General features: G+C 42.8%; 1 long non-coding RNA gene across 1 annotated transcript in view; it reads right to left on the bottom strand.

The window, feature by feature from the left end:
* Positions 1–1,361: 1,361 nt before the first annotated feature.
* The window catches only part of LOC138847881 (uncharacterized), a 36,290-nt gene continuing 10,786 nt past the window's right edge, over positions 1,362–26,865 (bottom strand). The window contains exon 4 of the long non-coding RNA XR_011385763.1: positions 1,362–26,478. This is a non-coding gene — a long non-coding RNA (uncharacterized lncRNA). The remainder of the gene's footprint in view (positions 26,479–26,865) is intronic.

Raw genomic sequence — 26,865 nt, 5'->3', positions numbered from 1 at the left:
TGTTTTAAAGATTTATTTATTTATTTGAAAGTCAGAGTTACACAGAGTGAAGGAGAGGCAGAGAGAGAGAGAGAGAGAGAGGTCTTCCATCCACTGGTTCACTCCCCAATTGGCTGCAATGGCCAGAGCTGTGCTGATCTGAAGCCAAGAGACAGGAGCTTCCTCCAGGTCTCCCATGCAGGTGCAGGGGTCCAAGGACTTGGGCCATCTTCTACTGCTTTCCCAGGTCATAGCAGAGAGCTGGATTGGAAGTGGAGCAGCCCGGTTGTCCATATGGGATGCCGGCACTGCAGGCGGTGGCTTTACCTGCTACACCACCATGCCAGCCCCTAGTAGTAATTTCTGACGACTCTTTATTTCTGTGGTGTCTGTTGTTACATTACTTTTTTCATCTTTAATTTTATCGGTTTTGGTCTTCTCTCACTTTTTGGTTATTTGGGCCAATTGGTGTGTCATTTTTGTTTTTGTTTTTTCTTTTTAAAATCAACTATTCATTTTGCTGATCTTTTGTAATGTTCTTTTGGGTTCAATTTTGTTGATTTCTTTTCCAATTTTAATTATTTCTCTTCTCCTACTAGCTTTGGGATTGGTTTTCTGTATTTTTCCTAGATATTTGGGATGCATTGATAGCTCATTTGTTTGGTGCCTTTTCAATTTCTTGATGTAGGCATCTATTGCTATAAACTTTCCTCTTAACACTGCTGTTATTGTGTCCCATAAGTTTTGATGTGTTGTTATCTTCAGTTGCTTCCAGAATGTTTTTTATTTCTCTTTCATGTATGACCCATTGTTCATTCAGGTGCATCTTGTTCAGTATCCATGTGTTTACATATGTTCTAAGGTTTCCTGAGTTCCTAATTTCCAGCTTCATTCCACTGGGGTCTGAGAAGATGCATGGTATGATTTTGATTCTTTTGAATTTGCTGCGACTTGCCTAGTATGTGGTCAATCCTAGAGAAAGTTCCATGCACTGCTGAGAAGAATGTGTATTCTTCAAGTATAGGATGAAAAGTTCTATAGATATGTTAGATCCATTTGGTCTATAGTGTCTATTAAACTTGCTGTTAACTTGTTAATTTTCTGTCTGGTTGATCTGTCTATTGCTGAAAGTGAGTATTGAAGTACCCAATACTACTCTATTGGAGCATAAGTCTCCTTTAAGTCCCTTAACATATCTTTTAAATAGTCTGGTGCCCTGTAATTAGGTGCATATATGTTTATAATAGGTAGATCTTCCTGCTGAATTGATCCCATAATCATTATATAGTGCCCTGCCATTTTTCCAAAAATATTTCTAATATATAGTTTGAACTTCCTGTGTTCTTTTACTGAGAGATTTTTTTCCTTTACCTTCTTTCATATTGATGACCATGTTTCTGTGTATAACACATCTTTAAGCATCTTTTGCAGGGCTGGATGAATGGTGACAAATTCTTTCAATTTCTGTTTGCTATGAAAGGTCTTTATTTCACCTTCATTCACAAATGAGAGCTTTTCAGGATATAATATTCTGGGATGGCAGTTTTTTTCTCTTAGTAGTTGGACTATGTTTCCCCATTCCCTCCTAGCCTGTAGGGTTTATGATAAGTCTGCTGTGAGTCTAATTGGAGATCCTCTGAGAATAATCTGGCATTTCTCTCTTGCACATTTTAGAATCTTTTCCTGAAGCTTCATTGTGGGGAGTTTGATTACAATGTGTGGTGGCTAGTATCTTTTCTGGTCATGCCTATTGGGAGTTCTGTGTGCTTCCTGTATGTGGATGTCTTTCTCCAAACCCTGGAAGTTTTCTGCAAGTATCTCACTAAAAAGGCCTTCTAATTCTTTTTCTCTCTCCATGCCTTCAGGAATTCCCAGAACCCAGATATTGTTTTTTAATAGTATCCTGTAAATCCCCAACAATATTTTTTAGATTTCTAATTTCTTCTTCTTGTCTTCAGTTTGACTCTATACTTCCTGTTCTCTTTCAAGTCTGATATTCTCTCTTCTGCCTCACTGATTCTGTTTTTAAGGCCTTCAACTGCATTTTTTATTTTTTCTATTGAATTCTTCATTTCATTTTGGTTTTTCTTCAATATCTCAATTTCATGTTCTATTGAATTCTTCATTTCATTTTGATTTCTCCTTAAGATTTAGTTTTCATGAGAAAGACTTTTTTTCATATCCTGCATGTATTTCAGTACTCTGTGTGCTTGGTTTTGATTACTTCTAAATATTCTTATCATCAATGTATTGAGTTCCATTTCTTGCATTTCTTCTATTTCATTGTCTTCATAATCTTGTATTGAAGTGTCACATTCTTTTGGGAGCATCATGTTGTCTTCTTTATTCTTGTTTCTTGGATTGTTCCATTTCTTGTTCAGCACTTGTGGAAATACTCATTGGTTTCTTCTTCTTCTTTTGCTTTTATTTCTGCTGTGGTGGCCTTTTTCATTGTACTATGACTCTGTAGATAAGTGGACTATCTGCTTTCAGCGAATCTCTAGAGGCTTGTGGTGGGTGTGGCCAGAGATCACTGTTCAATTCTTCAGGCTTAAGGACGTGCCTAAGGTGACATACCCAGGTTTGGTGTGGTAAATCTCTCTCTCTCTCTCTTTTTTTAATCAGAAGGGAAATATTTCCGCTCAGCTAAGCTCTTCACTTTGATGGTGATCAGTGCCTGAGCGCTAGCCCCAGTGGGTTTATTTGTCTGCCCTGTCACAAGGACCACACAATGGATCTGTTCAGTCATCAGTGTAAGTTCAGATTCCCCTGCAATGTCTTCCACCAACTAGCCAGGTCTGCCTGAGCTTGTGGCGTCTCCTACCAAGACTACTCAAAGTCTCAGGCACACCGTGACTTCTCCCACACACTCAATTTTTTTTTCACAATCCCAGTTCAGAAGTTCCACACAGTCACTAGGTCTTAGCCTCCTGTTATTACTCCCCACGAGTCAGGTTTCTCTGCTCGGCTGATTGCTGGTTGCAAACACAAGCTGCCACTGCTGTTATGTATGTCCAAAATGGAGCCGGCTCTATCGGCTTGTATGCATTTGTAAGGTGATCAGAGAGAAATGTGTCTCTATGGCCCCTTTTATTTTTTCTCTCATCTAGTTAGGTTGGTGTACTTTCCCCCATGGGGCTTCAAGCCTTGTTCCCTCTAGGCTCTTCCTGCTGCTTTTTTGCAAGTGTCTCCAGATACTGCAGTCTCATCTCACTTACTTTCCAATGCTGGAGCTTAGCCTCTCAGATGCTGGTGTCTTGAGCTGTGGGTGACCACGCCCTTCAAGTAGGTCCACTGTGTCCTTCTAATTTTGGAAGAGTTTCCTCTGCCATTTTTTTCTCTAACTCTTTCCTGAGACTACACTATCTCCACTTTTTTTTTTTACTACCTTCTCCTGGACTAGATCAATAAGTTTTCTCCCTATTCCACCATTTTCTCTATGCTTCTTTATGGAAAACCCTTGTTTTAATAATTACAAAATGTCCATATTTGACCCTATGGCCTTATACTAAGAACTGATTACATTAAGAAATGAAAGCTATTTCTGCTTCTAATGTCAACTCAGTCCTTGGTGGAGTACCCTACAATATTCCTGCTGAATTTCCCAGTTGAAATTGGTTCCAGATTTCTTCAGAAGGCATTTCCAAGAAAACAATTCAAGGTCTTTGTTTGAAGTCTATATAAATACCAAAGGAAATAAAGGATGCTGTGGTGAGGTTCAGAGAATAGGATGCAGGTCTCCACTTCTCTGCTGCAGAAGGACAGTACATGCCTCAGCAGAAATCAATATCAGTATAGGCCAGATACAGAGAGGATTTCAGGTCTGATCTTTTGGGGCCTGAACAGGGAACAAGATTTTGTAAGTTGCCATACAATTATTATCCACACAGAAAGAGGGAGACTAGAGGGGCCATCACATCTCAGGGCCATCACAGCTAAAGTACACTGCAGTAATAGGAGAGGTGGGGAGGGGCATAGGCTCCAGCACAGTACATGCTCAGCACAATGATAGGGTCCATGCACCCTTGCTGCTTCTTTGTATGATCCAAAGACTTCTGTGGCTTAGCAGCACTGGAAATTCTTAGAGTTCCCAGGGCTAAAGTCCATCTGTGTTCTCCCACTCTTGTGTACAGGAGGCCTAGCCTGGGCTGGTTGGTCATCTGCAGACATTGCCATCCCAAGCCTGGCTCTTGGCTGTCCTCCTAGGGTATCGTAGGCAAATGAGGAATATATCCCTGGTCTGGGATCTAGCATAGGGCTGGAAAGGTCTACTCCTCACTGTGCACACCCTGTTGGACCACACACCGGGCCGATTCCCTGCTCAGGCTCTGAACCAAGTCAGGAACAATCAGCACAAACTCCTGAAGAAAGTGCTCTTCCTGCACAATTAGTTCCAGCTGCTCACAGAATGCTCTCTCTCAGCCTGGGACAGGTCCATTCTCCAGCTCATCCATCTATGAGCATGCCCATCACAGCTGGGATTTGGGGTTTTCAGATGCAGGCTGGAGGCATCCTCATTCATTGTTTTAGGGAAAGTGAGATGTTGAGAGGTAGTGTTTTCAGCTCTACTCTTTCACTGGAAGGCTTGAAGCTGTGGTCAATGTCTGCCTGAAGGTCCACAGAGCCAAGGAAGGGTGTGAGAGCACAGAGGAGGGAGCAGGGTCATGTTGGGCAATCCAAGATGGGATCAGGCTGAGGGGAGGAATAGGTGAGACTCTCTGTGAACACATGTTGTCTGTGTTTGTGTCTCTCAAGATTGGGTCTTGCAGAGCATTTCCAAGTCCAACAGTGAGGATGAAGCCCCTCAGGTATGAGCAATACCCACAAAGACTGGAGAGTCAGTGGATTATCTGCTGCTTTGGACTTTGGAGAGGACATATTAACTCAGGAGGAAAAAATATATTGCATGTAGATGTCTGTTTTGTTCTTTTTTACATTAATTATAGAGTAGGAAGAGGTTATATACCCATGGGATTGGAGCAAACTGAATTTTTACTGATCATTTCTTGCTTTAGTATTTAAAACTTTACATTTTCTCTACTGCTGACCATCCCTGGCATTGCCATTGCAAAGATCAAGTCCACTGCATTGTGATAGGACAGCACTGCCTGCATATTCAGGACAAGAGATGTTTGAGTTTTCTGTTGACCATTATCTTAGTCCACTTTTCACTGCAACATAATACCTGAGACTCTGTATTAATAAGGAAGAGAAATTTCTTTCTTCTCACGGTTGGCAGGTCAAAGACCAAGATGGTGCCATTGTGTCTGAGGAAGGGCTCTTTGTTGCATCCTGGATTCACTTGGCAGAAGGCAGAAGGGCATGGGATACAGTGGGACACCGTCTCTCACATACACTGGCTGGAACCCACACAGTCCTGTAGCAAGTGCCAGTGACAGTGAGTAGTGGACCCTGCCCCTCTGCACAGCCAGTACATGTACCAGTGCTTTCATGCTCTATCTTCACTGTCTACTCCCAGCTTACAACACAACCTTCTCACCCCCAGGTTTGGCCAAGGTAAAGAATACTTCCTCTGAGCTGACAGGGGAGGCCCCAACATCCTAGAATTGTGATGGCCAAGCATTACTTTGAGTTCCTCTTGGCATCCCCATCTCACCCAAGTCTGGAATAGGCTTTGTGACAGGCTGTTATCCAGTTACTACTGGAGATACTGCATAGCTGCACAGGCTTCCCAGAGGATCTGTGTTAGGGCATTCTGGGCTGGGAGCACACACTGGCCCTCACGGTCCTGCTGACCTCATCCCTTGGAACGTACTGGGCTCAGTGGAGTGCCTCTGGGCAGCAAGGCTGTGTGTTGCTGTTCCCCTCAGATGTACTGCTCCAAACACACAGTACTGAACTGTTCCCTCCTCTAGGCAGACCCAGCAGACTCCCTGTCCTCAGGCCTGCCAGGTGTCCTTCTTCCCAGTCTTTCCACTGCTCACTGAAAACTCTAGCAAGTCCCATTTATTGATATGGCCAAAAATAAACCTGCTGTGGACTCCCTGTTGCCTCCTTGGCACACTACCAGAATTTGAACAAATTAAATTTCCTCTCCTTTTTGGGGCATCTTTTCAAATGGGTCAGGAAACCTGGGATTGCTATGATGATTAAATATTTCCAAACTCCACAAGGTTAACCCAGATATATGGACTTGGTCCTTGTTATCTCGTTACCTTCTCAGGCCCCAACAGGAGACCAGGACATTCGCTCCCCACATTTAGAATTGATCTCCAGATATATTGCTGTGCATGAAAATATATTTTTAAAAGATTTATATACTTATTTGAAAGGCAGAGTTATGACTTGGAGCAAAAAATAAAAAAATAAAAAGAGATCTTCCATCCAATGTTTCAGTCCCTACATAACCTCAATGACAAGGTTGGGCTAGGCCGAACCAGGATCCTGAAACTCCATCTGTCTCCCAAATGTCTGGCAGGGGCCCAAGCATGAGCCATATACACTGATTTCCAAGGGACATTAACAGGGAACTGGATCAGAAGGGGTGAACCAGGGACACCAATCAGTGATCCTATGGGGTGGTCGCCACACAGGGCGCTTTCACCTGCTGCACCACAATGCCAGCTCCAGGAGGCAGTATAGCATTATCTTGGGCTCCAAAGCTCCCATAGCAGACAATAATATGATTGGTGGAGGTCGACAAGGACAAAGGAAATGGACAATATTTATGAGCCAAAATAGAGGAAGGGAAACATGAGGGATGAAAAACAATGTGTTGCACACATCAACAAATGGACAGTGGCTACACAAGGAGGAACAAGGTGACATTCCTAGTGAGTATTATGGGATACTGAGGGCTCAAAGAAGAGGTCAAAGTTCAGAGATCCTCTAACTCATTACAAAGGTGAAGCCATCCAATCCCAGGAGCAGGGGTATAGAGATGGAGCCCCAAGAGGGCCCCAAGGTTGGCCTACATCATCCAATCAGCAGCAGGGGTCCAAGTCCTCACCTCAAGTCTAACTCTTCCCTTTTCTTTTCTCTGGCAACCTCATCACTCCCTGCTCCTGTGCATATGGAAGGCTACGTGGTAGTCTCTGAACTTTCCATTGGAAGTGGCGATCTGGGGGTAAGTATTTCCTTTTTCATATCTTTCTGATTCTCTGGCTTTTTGCTCAGAAGCTCCTATTCCTTTGTCTCCCTCATTCCCTCCTCACCAGAGTTGATTCTTATTGTGAAGAACCTGGTATGATCTACACACTTGATATACTTGCACTATGGATGCTGATACAATCTATCTACAGCTCTCCTTTCTCAGTTGATCAAACTTGCCTTCACTCCTGACCCCCAGACTACACTATGAAATGGTGCTGAGCAATCTGGCTGGCCTACAAGGGAACTGGCCTGGGGACAGGCAAGCTGGGTTCCAATCTCAGTGGGAGGACTCCAGGGAAGTCTGAATCTGTCCTTATTGTCCACCAAGACAGGTCAGACAGGTCTTCTCCTGCAATGCCTGCCTCAAGAAACTCATTCTGGTCTCCTTCCAGCTGTTCGCGTGTTCCCTTGATGTGAATTACACTCAAAGCATTCAGGACATTGAGGATCTCGACCAAGAAGAACAGGAAATGTGAGTTTGCAGCAGGTAGATGGGGGTCAGGGAAATAAGGTCACATGGACTCCATTGCTCCACATTCTTTGTGACACCTCAGGGATGCCAACTAAATGTAGACCAGAAGTGGAGAGGCTGCCAATGAGCCTGACCTTGAGAGTGGAGATGAATGGATGTTCAGGATCCACACAGGTGAGTGAAGGATGTGCCCTGAGGTGGTCCCATGAAGCACATCCCTGTTCCATGGAAGCTCCTAGAGCTGCTAGGAGGAATTTTGCTTTCATCTGAAGGGAAGGCTGTAGGTGCTAGCAGGATTGGCAGGCAAATGACTCTGGAGAGGGCTGTTAGTTGTGTTGTGTCTGGGGAGAGCCACCATAGCTGTTGAATATCTTCCTCTACAAGGTGAGTCCCTGCCAACCCAACCTGAAGTCAACAGGGAGCCTTACAGGTGTGGGGAGACACTGGGGGTTGTCCCTGACCACCTCCAACTCAGGAAGATTAGGAAGAGGGTGAGACAGAGAGAGGCACCTTTGGGTGCCTTTTCACACCAGGAAGACAGCCCACTGTACACATCTTTATATCCTTGTAGCTACCCATCCCAACCTGACATCACATAAGAGCCAGCACAGAACACAAGAGCTGTGGGGATTTACCCAGGCCTTTTGGGGCCCTCAGCCTCCATTCTCAGAGGTTGATAGATGCGTTTTCACATGTTGATTGTTTATTTTTGTGCATATAAACTTTTCTATGTGACTGTTAAACTTAATTGTCAGCAATTAAGGCAAAACTCACTTTGAAGAGTGACAGGAGCAGGGTGTCAAGAACATAGTGTTCTTCTCATTTGTGCACTAATTTTATACTTCAATCACAAATACACACTGGCTGCATGGCCCTCTCAAAAGAAATGTCTTCCATCACATTTTCCATGCTCAAATATAGTAAAGCAATAATGGTTGGGTTAATGTCACAGAATAATTCTTGCCAATAAAATCCCTGAAATGACTTCTACATGGAGGATAGAAAGAACTTCTACATGATTAGGGAAGGAAACCAAAGAGCTCTGTGCAGTTGTCCATAATTAACATGCAGGTCACAGGCCCCAGGCCTGTGGGGTAAGGACTGAGTAGGCAGCATCAGGACTCCCATTATGTGTCATCAAACCTCCTTCTCATAAGACTCAGGGGAGTGGGCCTTGGATTTTTTTTTTTTACAGGCAGAGCGGACAGTGAGAGAGAGAAAGACAGAGAGAAAGGTCTTCCTTTGCTGTTGGTTCACCCTCCAATGGCCACCGTGGCTGGGGCACTACGGCCAGCGCACTGCGCTGAACTGAAGCCAGGAGCCAGGTGCTTATCCTGGTCTCCCATGGGGTGCAGGGCCCAAGCACTTGGGCCATTCTCCACTGCACTCCCGGGCCATAGCAGAGAGCTGGCCTGGAAGAGAGGCAACCGGGACAGAATCCAGCATCCCAACCAGGATTAGAACCCAGTGGAATAGGCGGAGGATTAGCCTGTTGAGCTGCGGTGCCAGCCTGGCCTTGGATTTTTAATCCCAGGGGCCAAGAGATCTCCCCTTTCCTGTACATCAGGTTCAATGCCATGTGAAATGTCCCCTGAAGGCTGCTCAAGTGAATGCCTAATGGAATTCACAATTGTAGAACATCCATGCCCCACACAAATGGGCCTCAGTGACCCATGGCCTTGATTTCTGTGGAGGTCAGGACTTAGGGTTACCCTCCAGAGCACAGGAGCCTTCTGAGTGCTGCACACCCATCCCATGGTCCCTATACCTACAACATCCTTGTCCTCCCCCACTGATCCCTGTACCTGTTTCATCTTTGCAGAAACTTTTAGCAACTTAGGAGACTGCAGTGTGGAGTCCTGGGACGCAGAGGAGCTGGAGTTTCCCAAGCCATCGGAAACTTGAACCATACAGGAGACACAACTTCAGCCACATGCACCTCATCAGTCTTCTGGTAGCTTTGACATTACATTCTTGTCACCCAGTACTAGTGATTTTCACATGCTTTTCTGTCAAAGAAAATACATGGAAAGAAAACACCTTTAGCAAATGTAGAACTTAAAATGATCAGAGAGCAGTCACCCTAGTGAGTACCACCACCATTCTCTCCCTCAAGAGGAATCTCGTTTGGTCTTCACTGAAGAAAGTCACTGCCAAGTTGGCTGCTTCAGTCTGTCCTTACAGGAATGACTTTCTAGGGATTTTGTCTCACATCTGTTCCTTTCTCTGGAAGGGATCATGGGGTCCATCTCACCCAAGATCTTTCTCAAAGACTTGGATGCCATTGCATTTTTTAACTAATGTCAGCTTGCACAGCACACAGTTCCTGGCTTAACCTTTTCTTCTTGAGCATCTTAAATATATTCTTTTCCCTCCTAACCCAGATAAGCTGGATCCTTTTCATTCCCTTCTATGTTACTCATCCGTGTATTCTAGATGCCTGAGTACTTTTTATTTAATTCCCAGATTTTACTAGAATAGAAATGACTTCAATCACTCTAAGTATGACCCAGTTTTCTGTGAAGATGGACTTTGAGAGCATATTGTCATTTTCTGAAATAGTTTGAATTAAAATTATTAGCTTTAGATCATTGCATTGGTATTCCTCTTCCAAGAATCTCATTCATACATATGCTTGTATTCAACTTCTAGTATTTCTCATCTTCTGAAATCTTTGGTCAAGCACCTATTCTTTATATTTCCCCTTTCACCTTCTGTTTCTTGAAAGGCACCATCTGTCTCTGTGTTACTTCTGGTTTGCATTTCATGAGTGATGTTATTTTTTCCCGTTTTCCTTTTTTTCCTGAGTTCTGTACATTCATTTCTGAGTTTCCCTGATTCTTTGTATTGATGTCCTTTCATGCTTGGTATCATTGTCTGAGCTATTTTCCCTCATCCTGTAAACTACCCTGCTGAGAACACAAATTACACAAAGATGTAAGTATTTGCATGTATCAGAGAGTCCTTTTTGTCTTTTTATTACTGATTTCTCCCTTTAGTACTTTTGTATATAGTTGTGCATAATGCCACCAAGATTTTGGTTTTGTTCCTTTTAATAGAAAATTTGGCTTTGGGAATTGTCAATGAATATAGGATTCAGAAATATTTGTCTCAATTGTATTTGCAATGCTTAAAAAAATGACACCTAATTTCTTGGCTCTGTATTTTATCCTTATTTCATGTGAGTTTCCCCTCTGAAAACCCCTCTTTCCACTTAACCTTATTATCGATACTATTTAGGAAGGCCTCTTATATAAGAAAACAATAGTCCCCAATTTTGCAAATCTGTATTTATTTTCCTTTATATTGGGGGTATCAGAATCTTGAGATTATGGAGTTAATTTCTATTATGTCTACAAAATTATTTCTCTGAGTAACTGATTAGCCTGTTTTTATTGGTCACCATTTTATTCATAGGATTATTAAGTTTTCAAATATTTTGATTTCTTTGAGTCACAAAATCTGGAGCTTTTTTTTCTTATTTACATTTGTGTCACTTAAGTTTAGAACTAAAATTTTTCATTTACTTTAACATCAATCTTACTTCAGAAAAATTTGATTTTAGATACCAAAAATTTTTTTAAGTTAATTAGTGATTGCTATGCATTTTTAATCCCTTAGATTATCAAAGAGGTACAGAAAAGGTCAGGTCCACCTAGGCCCATAACTCCAGCGGAAATGAGTTTTGCCAAGTTCAAGCATATACATCAGGCTTACCATGGTCTCTCTTGTTGACACAGAGTGGCCAAGGATCATCCTTACTGATTTACCCTTGTTGTCCTTACATGCACTATCTTGGAAATACATGGTTAAAGCAAAAATATTCTTTGACATTTCTTTGCTGACATAAAAAACTTAATATGAAAGAAGATAAAAACTCTCATCCATAAAATGTCATGAATCCCATTCCTGAGCAATTAAATAATTACACACATATACACACTACAGCCTGGAAAATAAAATGATGATCTTATACTCACATACCAGGAGTTCATGAATGAACATCTTTCTGGCTTCTGGTATCCTGGGATGTTCTACTGCTCACTATCCATGGATTCCCATTGGTGGAATGGCTGAACCGCCCCCCCCACAAGCTGCTTCTTTCTTTTTCAAGATTTAGTTAGTTATTTGAAAGGCAGAGTTAGAGAGAGGAGACACATACATGCATACATACATACACTCACACCCACACCCACACCCACACCCACAGAGAGAGAGAGAGAGAGAGAGAGAGAGAGAGAGAATTCCCATCCACTGGTGGTTTACTCTCCAAATGTCACAACATCTAGGGCTGAGCCAGCCCAAAGGCTGAAGCCAGTAGCTTCATCCAGATCTCCCGAATGGGTGCAGGGGCCCAGGCACTTGGGCCATCTCCCACTGCTTTCCCAGGTGCATTGGCAAGGTACTGGATGAGAGGTGGAGCAGCCTGGTCATAAACTGGGACCACCATGCTGGCCTTCAGAGCTGTATCACAACTCCACCCCCTACACATACACACTCATGGCATCAATTGTGAACAAAAGACAAGATTCATATTATACAAGCTCTTCAAGCCTCTGATACCCTGCAAGCATACATAGGTGATCTGTCTCCAAACAGTCCAGGCATTCATTGGCAGGATTCATGGATGGCACGGTGCGTACCTGTGACTTCAGAAACACATGCATGGCATGCAGTGGATGCATTGGTCTGGCCTCCTGATGCAGTTGTGTATGATGTGGATAGTTCAGAGGCAGTAGGTCCAGAAGTGATGATAACAGTGGATGGAGGGCCAGTGCTGTTGTGCAGTGGGTTGAAGCCCAGGCATGAAACCCCAGCATCCCATATGGGTGCTGGGTCTAGCCCCAGCTGCTCCTCTTCTGATCCAGCTCTCTGCTATGGCCTGGGGGAGCAGTAGAATATGGCCCAAGTCCTTGGCCCCTTGCACCCATGTGGGAGGCCCAGAAGAAGCTCTTGGCTCCTGGCTTTGGATCAGCACAGCTTCTGCTATTGCAGCCATCTGGAGAGTGAGCTAGCAGATGGAAGACCTCTCTCTATGCCTCTCCTTCTGTATCTTTGTAACTCTGACTTTAAGTAAATAAATATTTTAAAAAGTAGATGGAACATGAGCTACAGCCTTAGACACTGTGAGCAGGGGGGGAGCAGAGAAGTAATTTCCTTGGAAATACCTGGAAACCACTCATGTTAAACCTCACATATTCTTGGAGGGGCATTATAGACCTGTGGCTTGTTTACTGGCTATTCAAATGGGACATGTGGGAGACAACAAATCCCCACATCAGAGGCTGAGAATAAAGCATGAAAAACCACATAGAAGCACAAGAATGAGTCCAATAAAGGACCTTCTGTTGGTGAGTGGGTTATCTCCCTTGTTGGAGGGCACAGGAATGTGAACTGTCTATGCATAATCTAAGATCAGAAGAGAGAGACAGACTGAGCATCTAGATCAGCCATGAGCCCCTGGACCTCATGCTAACTAGATTCCTGGACAACTACCAGTTCATCAATGGGAATTTAAGTGCTGCAAGGGATAGGTATCAAAAGTTATCCTCTTGGGACACATTCTCCCCTTGATGTATTTAAAAAATGTGTGAAAATGCTGAATGAATGTTTAAAGACACACATATATAACTACAAATGCCTTAAATACCTCTATACTTTGGAAAATAATGTTGAGGGACTGTACTGTGGTGTGGTGGGTAAAGTTGTCACCTGTAGTGCCGGCATCCTATATGGATGCTGGATCAAGTATCCGCTGCTCCAGTTTTTTTTTAAGATTTATTTATTCATTTGAAAGGCAGGGTTACAGAGAGGCAGAAGGAGAAGGAGAAGGAGAGGCAGAGAGAGAGAGAGAGAGGGAGAGAGGGAGAGAGAGAGAGATTTTTCCATCTGCCGGTTCACTCCCAAATGGCTACAATGGAGCTGTGCCAATCCAAAGCTAGGAGCCAGGAGCTTCTTCTGGGTCTGCCATGCGGGTGCAGGGTCCCAAGGACTTGGGCCATCTCCCACTACTTTCCCAGGCCATAGCAGGGATCTGGATCAGGAGTGAAGCAGCCAGGTCTTGAATGGGAGCGCATATGGGATGGAGGAACTGCTGGTGGTAGCTGTAGCTGCTTTGCCAAAGCATTGGTGACTGCTCCACTTCTGATGCTTTTCCTGGCTAATGTGCTTGGGAAAGCAGCAGATGGCCCTAGTGCTTGGGCTCCTGCACCCTCATGGGAGACCTGGATGAGACCCCTTGCTCCTGGCTTCTACGTGGCCCTGGCTGTTATGGTCACCTGGGGATTGAAACAGTGGATGAAGATCTCTCTCTCTCCCCTCCTCCCTCTCTCCCTGTCTCTTCTCTCTCTCTGCCTCTCCCTCTCTGTAGCACTGCCTTTCAAAAATTATGAAATCTTTTGTAAAAAATAAAAAAAGAAAATGTCATTTCTTACTTGTGAAGCTGTATCCTTCCTTCCAGGATGTTTCCCTCTCAAAAGAAGTAGGAAGTCAAGACTACCTTTAATTGACAAATGTGCACACCACAAAACCATGAAAACATATGTATCCTAGAAATAAATACAGATAGAAACCAATCCATAACACCCATGGACATGACATTCACAACACATTGGGCTTACAAAAGTAATACACACAGCCCCCAAAGAGCTCACACAAAATTGGACATACACACTCAAGCTCTTTACATAGGGGCAAATGAGTCCTCCTCTTCTGTGCTGGAAAGCATGGGGGTCAGAAACACCTAGAGAGACCTTTTGTTGATATTTCCATTGACCATGGGATGACACCAATCATAATGGACATGTAAGTGCATCAGCCTTGACACCAGGGACCTCAACATCAGTGGGTTGTTGGCCATTCTTTCCTAAGAAAGAAAACCATGGCCACTCTTTTTCAGAAAGAAAACCCACATTTTGAAATACTCATGTTACTCAAAGACTTAGGGGTTGACAAGGGTAGGTGAATCCTGGCCTCTCACCCCAATCTATTCACAAACTCAGTGTTTTGGGGGAGGTTATTTTGTAGGCACTAAACCTGGGTACCAGGTCATATGGCATGAGGCTGGAGGGATGGTCCTGCCACAACCAAAATGGGGATGTGTGTAGACTCCTCAGGCCCAGGAATTGGAACAGGCCTGAAGGTTACACACTCCGGGAAAGCCAGCTCTGGCCAAAACAGCATGTCCTAGAAAGACCGCCCAGGGGAACTGCAGGGCCAGCTCACTGACTCTCTTGGAAACAACTGGGGTCCACATGCTGTACACCCTCCCCCCACTTTGGAGAGGCAGACAGGACCCATGGCTTTCTGACAACATCCCATGTGAAAGCTATTCTTCACCAGGTAGAGGCTGGATGTCTGGTCTGAAAGCCCAGGAGGATGCATAAGAAGAGTGCTAACTTAGGGACCATCAGTTCTAGGCCAAGACACTTGGCAAAACTGTTGGAGGTGTGTGCATGTGTAAATTGCCCATGCACAGAGCCAGGAGTCAGGACCAAGGCCATGGGTCAGCCCCAGACCCCTGTCCATCAGTCTTTCCAGGAGTCCCCTGCTTCAACATTGACAGATGGAGACTCATATCATGGCCACAACAAAAGTTAAAACTCTTAGACAAATACACATTACACACTGTAATGTATCTGTAAATGTAAATGTATAGATGTATTAAACAAACCTCTGAGGAAGTGTATATATTGTATATATACTCATATTGGTCTACAAAACACAGGTATTGGTTCCTTTAACTGTGGAGCTGTATGCGATAATCTGACATTGCAGAAGGGAGGAATTTACTTCTGCCATTTTTTCTAGAGCTTACACACTCAAAAATACATGCAAACATATATCTCTTCAAAGTGAGTAGCAGAGAAATAATTCCATTAGTCTTCATGTTTCTGAAACAAGACAATGTACATATACAAATAACTACACACAAAATACCAGGGAACACACACATAGACACACATGTAGTGTATCTAGACTATTTGTCCAGGAGGCATGGGGCCCTCCACACCTCACTGGCAAGCTTAGAGCATAACACACATGGAGGCCCTTCACTATCCATTCCAGGGGCCCTTAGTGCACACCAATAACCAGGGCCTTTTCACTAAAACAGCCCTGACAACAGGAATCTGAATCTTGGTGGGAAGATGGCCACTCTGTCCACCAAAGTAAAATACATCCTTTGAATCAGCTATGAGCCTGAGCGACTCAGATGCCAAACGAACTGAAGTTGTGCCTCTTTGTGGAGAATTTTCCCATGAAGAGAGCTATGTTCTGAGGCTGACTTGGAGGTAGTCTATGTAGGCCTGAGTTCTGATGACATAAGGCTGGTGGTACAGGTCTGCCACGTGAGAGTGCCCTGATGATAACCTGGAACTTCCAAGGCTCTCTTTGGTTGTTTATGGCCCCCATGCTTTCCAGGACAGGAAGGACAATGGTCAGCCAAAGGCTCATATGACTTCAGTCCAGACAGCGTTCCACACTTCTCCTGGCCCATGATTGGCAGGCTCTGCTCTGTATGCTATTCATAGCTAAAATAGTGCTCTTGGAGAAATACAATTTTGCTCTGGCAAAAATACACCTTAAAATGTACATAAACATTGAACAAACTCCTAAAGATACATGCTTCACTATCTGACTACTTGTACCACTCTATAAACATAGCAAAAATGGTTCCTTTGCCTGTTGAGTTGTATTCCTGCATCCAGGATGCTTCAACTCCTTAGCAGAAAAGAATACATTAATGCCATCATTTCTACAAATGTATACAAACACAAATGCATACAACATGTATACCACAGGAACAAGTAAAATAGAAAGACATCTTATCCCACATGTATAAGAAATTATACATATACAAATAAGACACACAGCACATTAAAACACACAGTCTCACACACACACACACACACACACACACATTTACTTCCTTTGTCTACTGTCCATTTGGCCCTTCCCTCCAGTATTGGCAATATTGAGGGTACACACCCAAGGAATCCTTTCACTGCAATGGCCATGGATTCATGGCCACACCAATCACCAGGGACGTGTCACTTAACTACCTATGGCAGCAGGTAGCTCATTAGAGAGCTGACCATTCTTTCCAAAGATGTTCAGTAGAAGGAAAACCACCTTTTGGTTAAGTCAAAGAGCTTAGACTCTCTAGTGCCGATAGGTCTGGCAGGAACTGGACCTCTACTCTAAGAACATTCTCTCACATTGTGTTCTCACTTCACCATGGAGACAATACACATAGGTATGGTATAGCATGGCACCAGACTAGATGGACAACCCTCCAGGATGAGACTTCAAGGAGGATGTTTCAGACTTACAAAAGCCAGGGAAAGCCCCAGACCCTGAACACTATGTCATATTACAAAGCTGGCTCTGCCTAAAACTCCCTTGCCTAGAGAGGCCAATGTAGCTACATGGAGGACCGGCTCACTGACTGAGAAACAACTAGAAACCATGTGTCTTAGGCCACCCACATTGAAACCCTAGCACTCCCAGCAACAACAAATCCTGGCATTACAGACTGAAGAGGGGCTTTCAGGCATAAAACAAAGCCCAGAGGACAAAAAAGATAATGACGGATGAACATGACCACATGAAATTTAAACATAACAAACAAGCAACATGAAAACAGCCAATGCTATGAGATCATCTCTGTGAGTGAGTGTGTGCAAAGGATGCTGCCAGCCCATTACACAGTGCCCTAGAAACACATACAATTTCTGTGTTTATTTAAAGAAAGGTTTAAAGGATTCTAGTTTAGTATTATCCATTATAATAAGGAATTCCGAGCAGTGGAGATTTCAGGCATTCTGTGAGAGAAGGTACCTTACATAAATTCCAATATGTCCATGCCCACAGTACTCTGGATCTGTAGTTCACTTATGTTTTAATGGGGAAATCACAGGTGATGAAATATTAAATGGAAAAAGCAAGTTACATAACTTCCCAGGTTTAAAAATGGTATGCACATTTTTTAAAATAAAATCAAATGTGGACAAGCAAAGACACTAACTGAAACAATTTCAAAAAATGGGAATTAAGTGCCTTCCATGTCAACACTTTTCTGTTAACCAATTAAGCCCATGTAGTATTGTCAGGATAGACACATTGGTCAATGAAGAACAGACACCCAACCAAATATGACTACACATTTCCACCTATAATCTGCTCACATAACCACAAACCTGTACTGAGGATGGCATATCCCCAAAGTCACATATGATGTACAAGCCCACCAAAATCCAAAATCACTTTCAAAGAACATGGACATGTGGCAAAATACACCTTATTCCACTAGAAAGCACATGAGAATATAAACACTGTATGCCATCTAAGTCATGGCTTCACATTTGACTCAATCAAATACGCCCACACTGTCCAAATTTACAATGCCCAGAGCCCCAGATATAACATTTCCTCAAGTAAACAATCTGCTTTGTATTATTACTCCCATATTTTTATCACTACTTGTTTTCTCTATAGTAGAAGCTGATATGGGAACAGGATAGACAGTTTAGCCACCTGCAGCCAATAATCTAGCACATATAGAAGCTTTGGTAAATTTACTATCTTTGCACTTCACCTGGCAGGTGTCTCAACAAATTTTAGAGCCACTAATTTCATCATCATAATAGTTGATATTAAATCACTTACTATATTCAAATACCCAGCACCACCATTTGTATGATAATTATTATTTATAGTTATAATTCTCCTGGGACTGGCATTGTGGCACAGCAGCTTAAAGCCCTGGCTTGCAGCACCAGAATCCCATATGGGAGCCAGTTTGAGTCCCATATGCTCCACTTCTGATCCAGCTCCCTGCTAATGCACCTGAGAAGGCAGAAGAGGATGGCCCAAATCCTTGGGCCCCTGTACTCAGAAGAAACTACTGAGTCCTAGATTTGGATCATCTCAGCTTTGGCCACTTCAGCCAATTGTCAATTGAACCAGAGGATAGAAAACCTATCACCCTCTTAGTCATTATTTCTCTCTGTAACTCTGCCTTTCAGATAAATAAAATATTTAAAAAAATAGAGGGGGCCGGCACTGTGGCTCACTTGGTTAATCTTCCACATGCAGTGCTGGCATCCCATATGGGCACCGGGCTCTAGTCCCAGGTGCTCTTCTTCCAGTCCAGCTCTCTGCTGTGGATAGGAATGCAGTGTAAAATGGCTCAAGTGCTTGGGCCCCTGCAACCACATGGGAGACCAGGAGGAAGCACCTGGCTCCTGGCTTCATATTGGTATAGCTCCGGCCATAGTGGCCATTTGGGGGGTGAACCAATGGAAGGAAGACCTTTCTCTCTGTCTCCTTCTCTCACTGTCTATCTGTAAAATTAAAAAAAAATACATAGGGGCAAGCATTGTGGTGAGCCAGTAAAGCTGCCACCTGCAGTGCCAGCATCCTATATAGGTGCTGATTTGAGTCCCAGCTGCTCCAAATCTGATTCAAGTCACTGCTATGGCCTGGGATGGCAGTGGAAGTTGGCTGAAGTCTTGGATCCTTTCACCTGCACTGGAGACCCAGAAGAGGCTCATGACAAGTGGCTTCGGTCTGGTGCAGTTCCAACTGTTGTGGCCATTTGGGGAGTGAATCAGAGGATGGAAGATGTTTTTCTGTCTCTCCCTCTCTCTGTCCATAACTCTGCCTCTCAAATAAAATCTTGTAAAAAATATTTTTAAAAAAGGAATGAATCGAATCCCTTAAAACTCTTCCTTGATAAAAATAGAAGTAAAATATTACATAACTTTGTCAAGGTTAATTTAGTTTAACATTTTTCATATCCTTATGGCATATCTGTGTCAACTAGTATTCCAAGGTGCTACATCATCCATTATAGAAAAACTACTATACTTTCATGACTACACCCTAATCTCATCTTTAACTAGCTATTGAATTCCTTACATTATTTCACCTATGCTAACAACCAAATTAACCCATAAAAAGAACTGCAGATCCCCAAGAAACACTATTTATTATCTTTTATCATTTATTTATTATTATTCAAATCTTATTTTCACATTCATATTTACAAATTATATACATAGGAAAGATGAAATTAACTACCCTTCTTAACCATAAAAGATACAGGACACCAAAAATATTGAAGCTCTGAATGCACAGAAATTGGGACTTAAACTTTGGCACTTATATACTCCCTTAGAAGATTTAAAACCAGAAGGATTATTACTACACACAGTAGATAATAGAGTCCTCATACCTATAGAAATACCAATCCATATATTACTTTTATCTGAAGATGTCTTACACTCACAACCAGATCCACCATTTCATCTAAAAACAAATCCCGGGGCCAGGGCTGTGGCACAGCAGTGAAAGCTGTTACCCACAGTGCCAGCCCCCCATGTAGGCAGCACTGTGAGTCCCAGCTGCTCCACTTCCAATCCAGCTCTATACTATTACCTGGGAAAGCAATAGAAGATGTCCCAAGTACTTGGGATCCTGCATCTCTGTGGAAAGACCCAGAAGAAGCTCCTGGATCCTGGCTTTGGATTGGCACATCTCTGGCCATTGCAGTCAATTGGGGAGTGAACCAGTGGATGGAGGATGTCTCTTTCTCTCTGCCTCTCCTTCTCCCTCTGTGTAACTCTGACTTTCAAATAAAAATAATAAATCTTCAAAAAAAATTCCCATCCCAGGATGCTTTCATGAGGCAACCTTCACGTATACCCTACTTGGTCTATACTATGAAAAATGCTCTGACATGTATGGGTCCAACCATATCTCCATGTCTTCAAACCAGTACTACTAAAACACTTTGAAAACTGACAGATATCTGTGTTACATCATTATGAATCTAATACTTCAATATTGAAAGCAAAACTATTTCAGTAATGAAATGCCACAATTAGACATGCAAATGTAATTAATTAGTATGATCTCAATAAAATTAGCAACATTTATTTCTTCAACTAAAATTCTCTAAATGTATTTAACCCTCAAACCCACATCAAAATATACTGGATCACCAATGATGAAATTCCATGAGAAACTGAATGAAAGTGCAGTCACCTTTGTTGTTGCCCTTACAGTAACAGGATTCCACATCGTAATTATCATCTTATCCCCTAACATTTTATTCCCATCTCCCAGCTGCCCAGCCAACAATCAATTCATCTACCTTTAACAGTGATGGGTGCAACTCATTCTCAAATAGTGAATGACAGCACTGAAGTATGAACCTCTAACACTAACCTCACTCATATTCTGTGATTCTACAAATCAACTAGGACAGTTACCTTGTACATGCTCACAAAGAACCCAAATATCAGTTGTCACAACTAGCTATCATTCTTTGAGCAGAAGCAGTAATTACTGGCCTCTGCCATAAAACCAAAGCATTTCATCCACTTCCTCCCTTAAGATGCACCTGTCTCATTTATTCCTTTGATAGTAGTTATTGAAACTACTAGCCTATCTATTAATCCACACCTCTAGCCATCCAATTAACAGCTAGCATTATAGCTCTTCACTTATATTGTATTGGTGGGGCCTCTAATCTTGACATGCATCAGTTCTGCAACTGCTATAATGACATTTATTCTAATTCTAGATGTTCTTGAACTCAGAGAAACCCCAATCCAAGCATCTGTATTTCCACTCTCATGGTTAATGACCCATCAAACTCATGCCTATCATATAATTAACACCAGCTCCAACCACAAAAGAGGGCATTGCCAGGTCTGTTGCTTTTCTTTAAAGATTTTATTTATTTATTAATTTGAGAGGTAGAATTACCAATTAAGAGAGAGAGAGAGAGACAGAGAGAAAGTTCTTCCATCTGCTGGTTCACTCCCCAAATGGCAATGGCCAGAGCTGGGCTGAACCAAAGTCAGGAGCCAGGAGCTTCTTCTGGATCTCCCACATGGGTGTAGAGAACAAAGGATTTGGCCCTCCTTCCATTGCTTCCCCATTTCAGAATCAGAGAGCAGGATTGGAAGCAGAGCAGCCAGGACATGAACTGGTACCCGTATGGGATGCCAGCCAGCACTGCAGGTAGAGGCTTAGCCTGCTGCATGACAAAACCAGCCCCTTGTTAGCTCTGTTTCTATCATACAGCTTCATGATAGGTTTCCATTTTAATTCTTCTATTCTACCATTCCTAGCCTAGGAACTAAAATAATAACAATATACCAAGGATGATGATATAGTCTGAGAGCAATACAATTAAGGGCCATCATAATCCCATTTTCAAAAAAGGATTAAGATATGAAATTTTTCATTCTATCAGCAGTTTTTTGCCCTTAGAAGATTATTCTGAGCCTTCTATCCATTATGCCTAGTCCTAAAGCTACAACCTACCAACAAGCATCTGTGCCCTAATCTACTAGAATTATCTTTACTAAACACATTAACCTCAGGAGTAGCAATTACCCGAGCTCACTAAAATTTTATAGAAGAAAACAAAAATAACATACAAACTCCACTAACTATAATCAAACTTGGAACTGATTTTACATCTACAAACTTCAGAATATTTCTTTCTTTCTTTTTTTTTTTTTTTTTGACAGGCAGAGTGGACAGTGAGAGAGACAGACAGAAAGGTCTTCCTTTGCCCTTGGTTCACCCTCCAATGGCCGCCGCGGCCGGTGCGCTGCGGCCGGCACACCGCGCTGATCCAATGGCAGGAGACAGGAGCCAGGTGCTTATCCTGGTCTCCCATGGGGTTCAGGGCCCAAGCACTTGGGCCATCCTCCTCTGCACTCCCTGGCCACAGCAGAGAGCTGGCCTGGAAGAGGGGCAACCGGGACAGAATCCGGCGCCCCGACCGGGACTAGAACCCGGTGTGCCGGTGCCACAAGGGCGGAGGATTAGCCTAGTGAGCCGCGGCGCCGGCCCAGAATATTTCTTTTTTTAAAGATTCATTTATTTATTTGAAAGTCAGTGTTACAGAGAAAGAGAAGGAGAGGCAGAGAGAGAGAGAAAGGCCTTCCAAAGGTGGTTCACTCCGCAGTTGGCTGCAATGGCCAGAGATGTGCCAATCAGAAGCCAGGAAAGAGGAGCTTCTTCTGGGACTCCCACGTGGGTACAGGGGCCCAAGAACTTGGACCATCTTCTACTGATTTCCCAGCCCATAGCAGAGAGCTAGATCAGAAGTGGAGCAGCCAGGATTCAAACTGGTGACCATATGAGATGTCGTCATTGCAGGTGGCAGCTTTACCCGTTACACCGCAACACCAGCCCCAGAATATTTCAATATATCTTTTACCATCTCTGAGGTTGTGTATGGTTCAACATTCTTTACAACCACAGGATTCCATGGCCTATTTGTAATTTAGATCTTACTTTCTCATAACAATTAAAATTTCATTTGATATGAAACCATCATTTTGGCATTGAAACTGATGCCTGATACACTTTGTGGACACAGTCTGATTATTCTTACACATCTCTCTTTACTTATGAGGATCATAAGTATGTTATGTATGTTATTCTTTTAATGTTAACTACTGCTACTGGCTTCCAATGTATTAGCTTCAGTTTTAACCTGAAAAAGAATAATGAAACTTACTCTCTCCCTGACAATCCATATATCTGTAGTGCTATTTCTTGGAACCACCATAATCTGGTCGTAGCAATTAAATATTTACATAAAAAATAAAGTCCATACAATATTTAGATTTGATCCTATAGCCTCTGCCCAACTGCCATTATTCATAAAATTCTCTTTTAGGCATTACAGTCTTTCTATTCAGCCTAGATACTACCATCTTACTTCCCCTGCCATGGGTACTGCAGAAAAACCTAACACTTGCTCTTACCATAGAACTAATTATAGTTTCCATTTTGGCCCTAGGGCTACCCTATGAATGAATTCAAAAAAGACTAGAATGAGTGTAATCATTAAAATTAATTATTTCAACACATTAGGTTAAGGTATTCTATTATCACCAATATGCCTTCAAACCTATAGAAATATTATTTTAGCATATGTTGCATCCTTACAAATACTATCATCAGTATACTGATATATCATCACTTTGTCTTTATAAGGTACAATATTATATGCATTCATTTTAGGAACCCTTGTAATCCTAAATATTCATTTTATCATATCACATATAATATTCATTGCCTACTAGTATTTGTAGCCTATGAAGCCACTGTGGGCTAAACACAATTAATAATGGCATCCAACACTTATGGTCTAGATAATGCATAAACTTAACCCTTCTCCTAAGATAAAAATTATGTAACTTACAATTACACTTATTCCCATAACAATGTACTCAATACCACAATACTCTGAATCAACATAAACACACACAGCTTATAGACTACTTCACAATCCTATTTATTATAAATAAAGCAATTATAAAATAAGCTGTTTCTCATCCACCTTCCTCTCTGATCCTTCCTGATACCACCTCACAGTTTCCCTTAAAAATCAGAGTGAGTATCCCCTTTCTAAAGGACAACTTCCATGAAAGTGATAAAATACTAATCTTTCTATAGATATTCTTAATTATGACATTCACAGGCACAGAAGTAATTATATTCTATATACTTTTTAGTCAACAGTAATTTCAACCCAAGTAATTATTATCCACTGAGGAAACTAAATAGCATTTAAATGGAAATCCATGCATAATAACATTGATAGTAAGAAGCAAAAATGTCCCTATATGATCTTCAACTATGATTACCAGAAGCCCATGGCCTCTATTGCCAGGTCAATATTCCTTGCAGTCATACTGTTAAAACTAGGAGGCCATGGTATAACATGAGTCACTACAATCTTAAATCTCTTAAACAGACTATAGAGCCTATTTACTTCTTAGAGGATCCCTATGAGGAAAATCATAACAAGCTCCATTTCTCTCTGCCAAACACATCTAAATCACTGAGCACTTTTACATTAGTCCCTCTACTGATGTCATATCTATAAAATCCTCTTTACAGCTGTCCTAATGTTTGCATGAACAAAAATATTCTTAAATCCCAAAGCATTAAAATTACTTGGACAGAGGCTGCATGTTGGGCCTGCTGACCCAGGTAGATGCACAAGCAGGGAGGCTAATTTAGGTCCCAGCACTTGAGGGTTAAGAGTGTCAGTGCAGCTAAAGGAGGTGGTTGGGGACTGCACTGCCCACATACAAGGCCAGGACAGGTTAGGAACCAGAGCGTTGTTCAGTCCAGCTCCTTTCTGAGGTTTCCAGATGTCTCCTGGATCATCAATAACAGGTCACAACCTGTATGGTGGGGCCAGTGTTGTGATGCAGTGGGCTAAGCTGACGCTTGCAATGCCCGCATATCATATGGGTGCTGATTTGAGTCCCAGATGTTCCACTTCCAATCCAGTTCCCTGCTAATGTGCCTGGGAAAGTAGAAGATGGCCCAAGAAGATGGTCCCTGCATCCATGTGGGAGACCCAGATGAAGTTCCTGGCTCCTGGCCTTGGCCTGGCTGCTGGAGCAATGTGGGAGTGTACCAGCAGATGGTCTCTCTCTCTCTTTCTCTCACTGTCTTTTTTTCTCTCTCACTCTCACTGCCTTGCAAATAAAATAAGTAAATGTTTAGGAAAAAAACCCGTATGTTGCCCCTAGTGAAAACAATCCTCTTGTGGTAATACTTAGTTGTGTGTGTTTGTGTAAATGGGCAGAGAAATTGAAGGAACCTCTAATGTACACCCATACTGCATAAATACTCATATGAGTCTAGATATAGAGAAAGTTGTCCCTTTACTCGCATGGATATATCCTTGGGTCCAGGATGCTTCAACATCCTAAGAGGAAGGAATTTATTACTACCATAGTTTCTAGAAATGTATACACACAAAATATGTACATACATTATATAATAATATAGCTAGAAATAAACCTACAATTCCTACATATATGAATTTATAAAAAGAAACTATACACATACACTAAATACACATGAAATGCAAGGAACACACACAATCTCACACTCATCGCACATACACACACACAGTAATCTTTATGTCAGGCAACACTGGGCCCACCACTCACCTGATAGAGATCATGGGGGCATAAACACCCAGAGAGTCCCTCTGCTGCCAGACACAAGGGACCCTGGCAGACACCAATCACCAGGTCCACATCACTGAGACAACTGACACCAGGTTTGTCACTCTCAGTGTGGAACTGGCTACTCTTCCCAAAACTGTCCACTGGAAGGAATGAATCCTCTCAATAACCTATCAAGTGTTCAGGTTCTCAGGTGCCACAGGGGTGGCTGCAGCTGGGCCTCTCCCTGGATAACATTCCCTCATTCTGTGTTCTGAGGTGACCATGGCAGCAGTGCATGTAGGCATGAGCTCAGATGTCTAAAGGACAACTCAGCCCGGCTGCCAGTGGAGAGTGGGTGTTTGGGGACTTTACAGAGCCAGGGAAAGGCCCCACTCACTGAAGGCTACACAGGGTGAAAGGCCCTTGGAGTCTGTCAGGATTTTTCCCTGAAACAGTCCTGATTCCATAACAACTTCATAGCCTGACCTGATGTCCACCCATGATACCCTTCATTGATAGATGCTTTTGTCAAGTAAATTTGGCTAAAATATGAAGTGAGACAGTGAAGAATCACCCGCCTGAGAACATCCTGGAAAACGAGAGCTTCTCTGCTGCTATTTCTCTCCTCAGGCATCAGCGCCCAGTCAGGAGCCTCAGGTTGCAAGGAAAGGAACCAAGGGTGTGCTCTTCAGGAGGGACGCACGTGCGGCACGAACAGCACAGCCAAGGGGCTTTTGGGCACCACCTCCAGGCCACTTGCCCACGGTGCAGGACGCTCACAATTGTTGACTTTTTGCCTGCTGCCCCACTGCTGGACGCCAGATGAATCGCTGCTCATCAGTAGTCACAGATTTCAGGTCCTGACTTCCCAATTACCCAAGGAGTTGGGGAGCAGTGAGTAACCTGTGCATGCGTCATTGCAGATGGAGACCAAAAGAAGCAAAGACACTGTTAGTGTGCCAGTGCCTCCTGATGTGCTTTACACCTGCAGAGAACAACTGGAATTCAAATGTTACCAAATGCCATTTACTGGACCACACAAAAATAGTCACAGGTCTAGCAAAATATGTACAAAAGTTATCTCCAAAAAGCTACAAAATACAAGGTAGCTTTTATGATCTGTAAACTGAGTTTGAAAATATCTCTGCTTTTCTCCTCAACCTGATCTGTAGGGCATCCCCAGATTTCTCCAGAACTGTCTGATACTGACACATTTATATACACCTAGAATTCCAGACCTTCTGGGGCCAAGACAGACCAATGTCACTGGGTTAGAGGTCAAGGGTTGGG

Source organism: Oryctolagus cuniculus (assembly GCF_964237555.1).
Source record: "Oryctolagus cuniculus chromosome 17 unlocalized genomic scaffold, mOryCun1.1 SUPER_17_unloc_2, whole genome shotgun sequence".
Taxonomy (NCBI): Eukaryota; Metazoa; Chordata; class Mammalia; order Lagomorpha; family Leporidae; genus Oryctolagus; species Oryctolagus cuniculus.
This window is presented reverse-complemented; position numbering and strand designations above follow the sequence as displayed.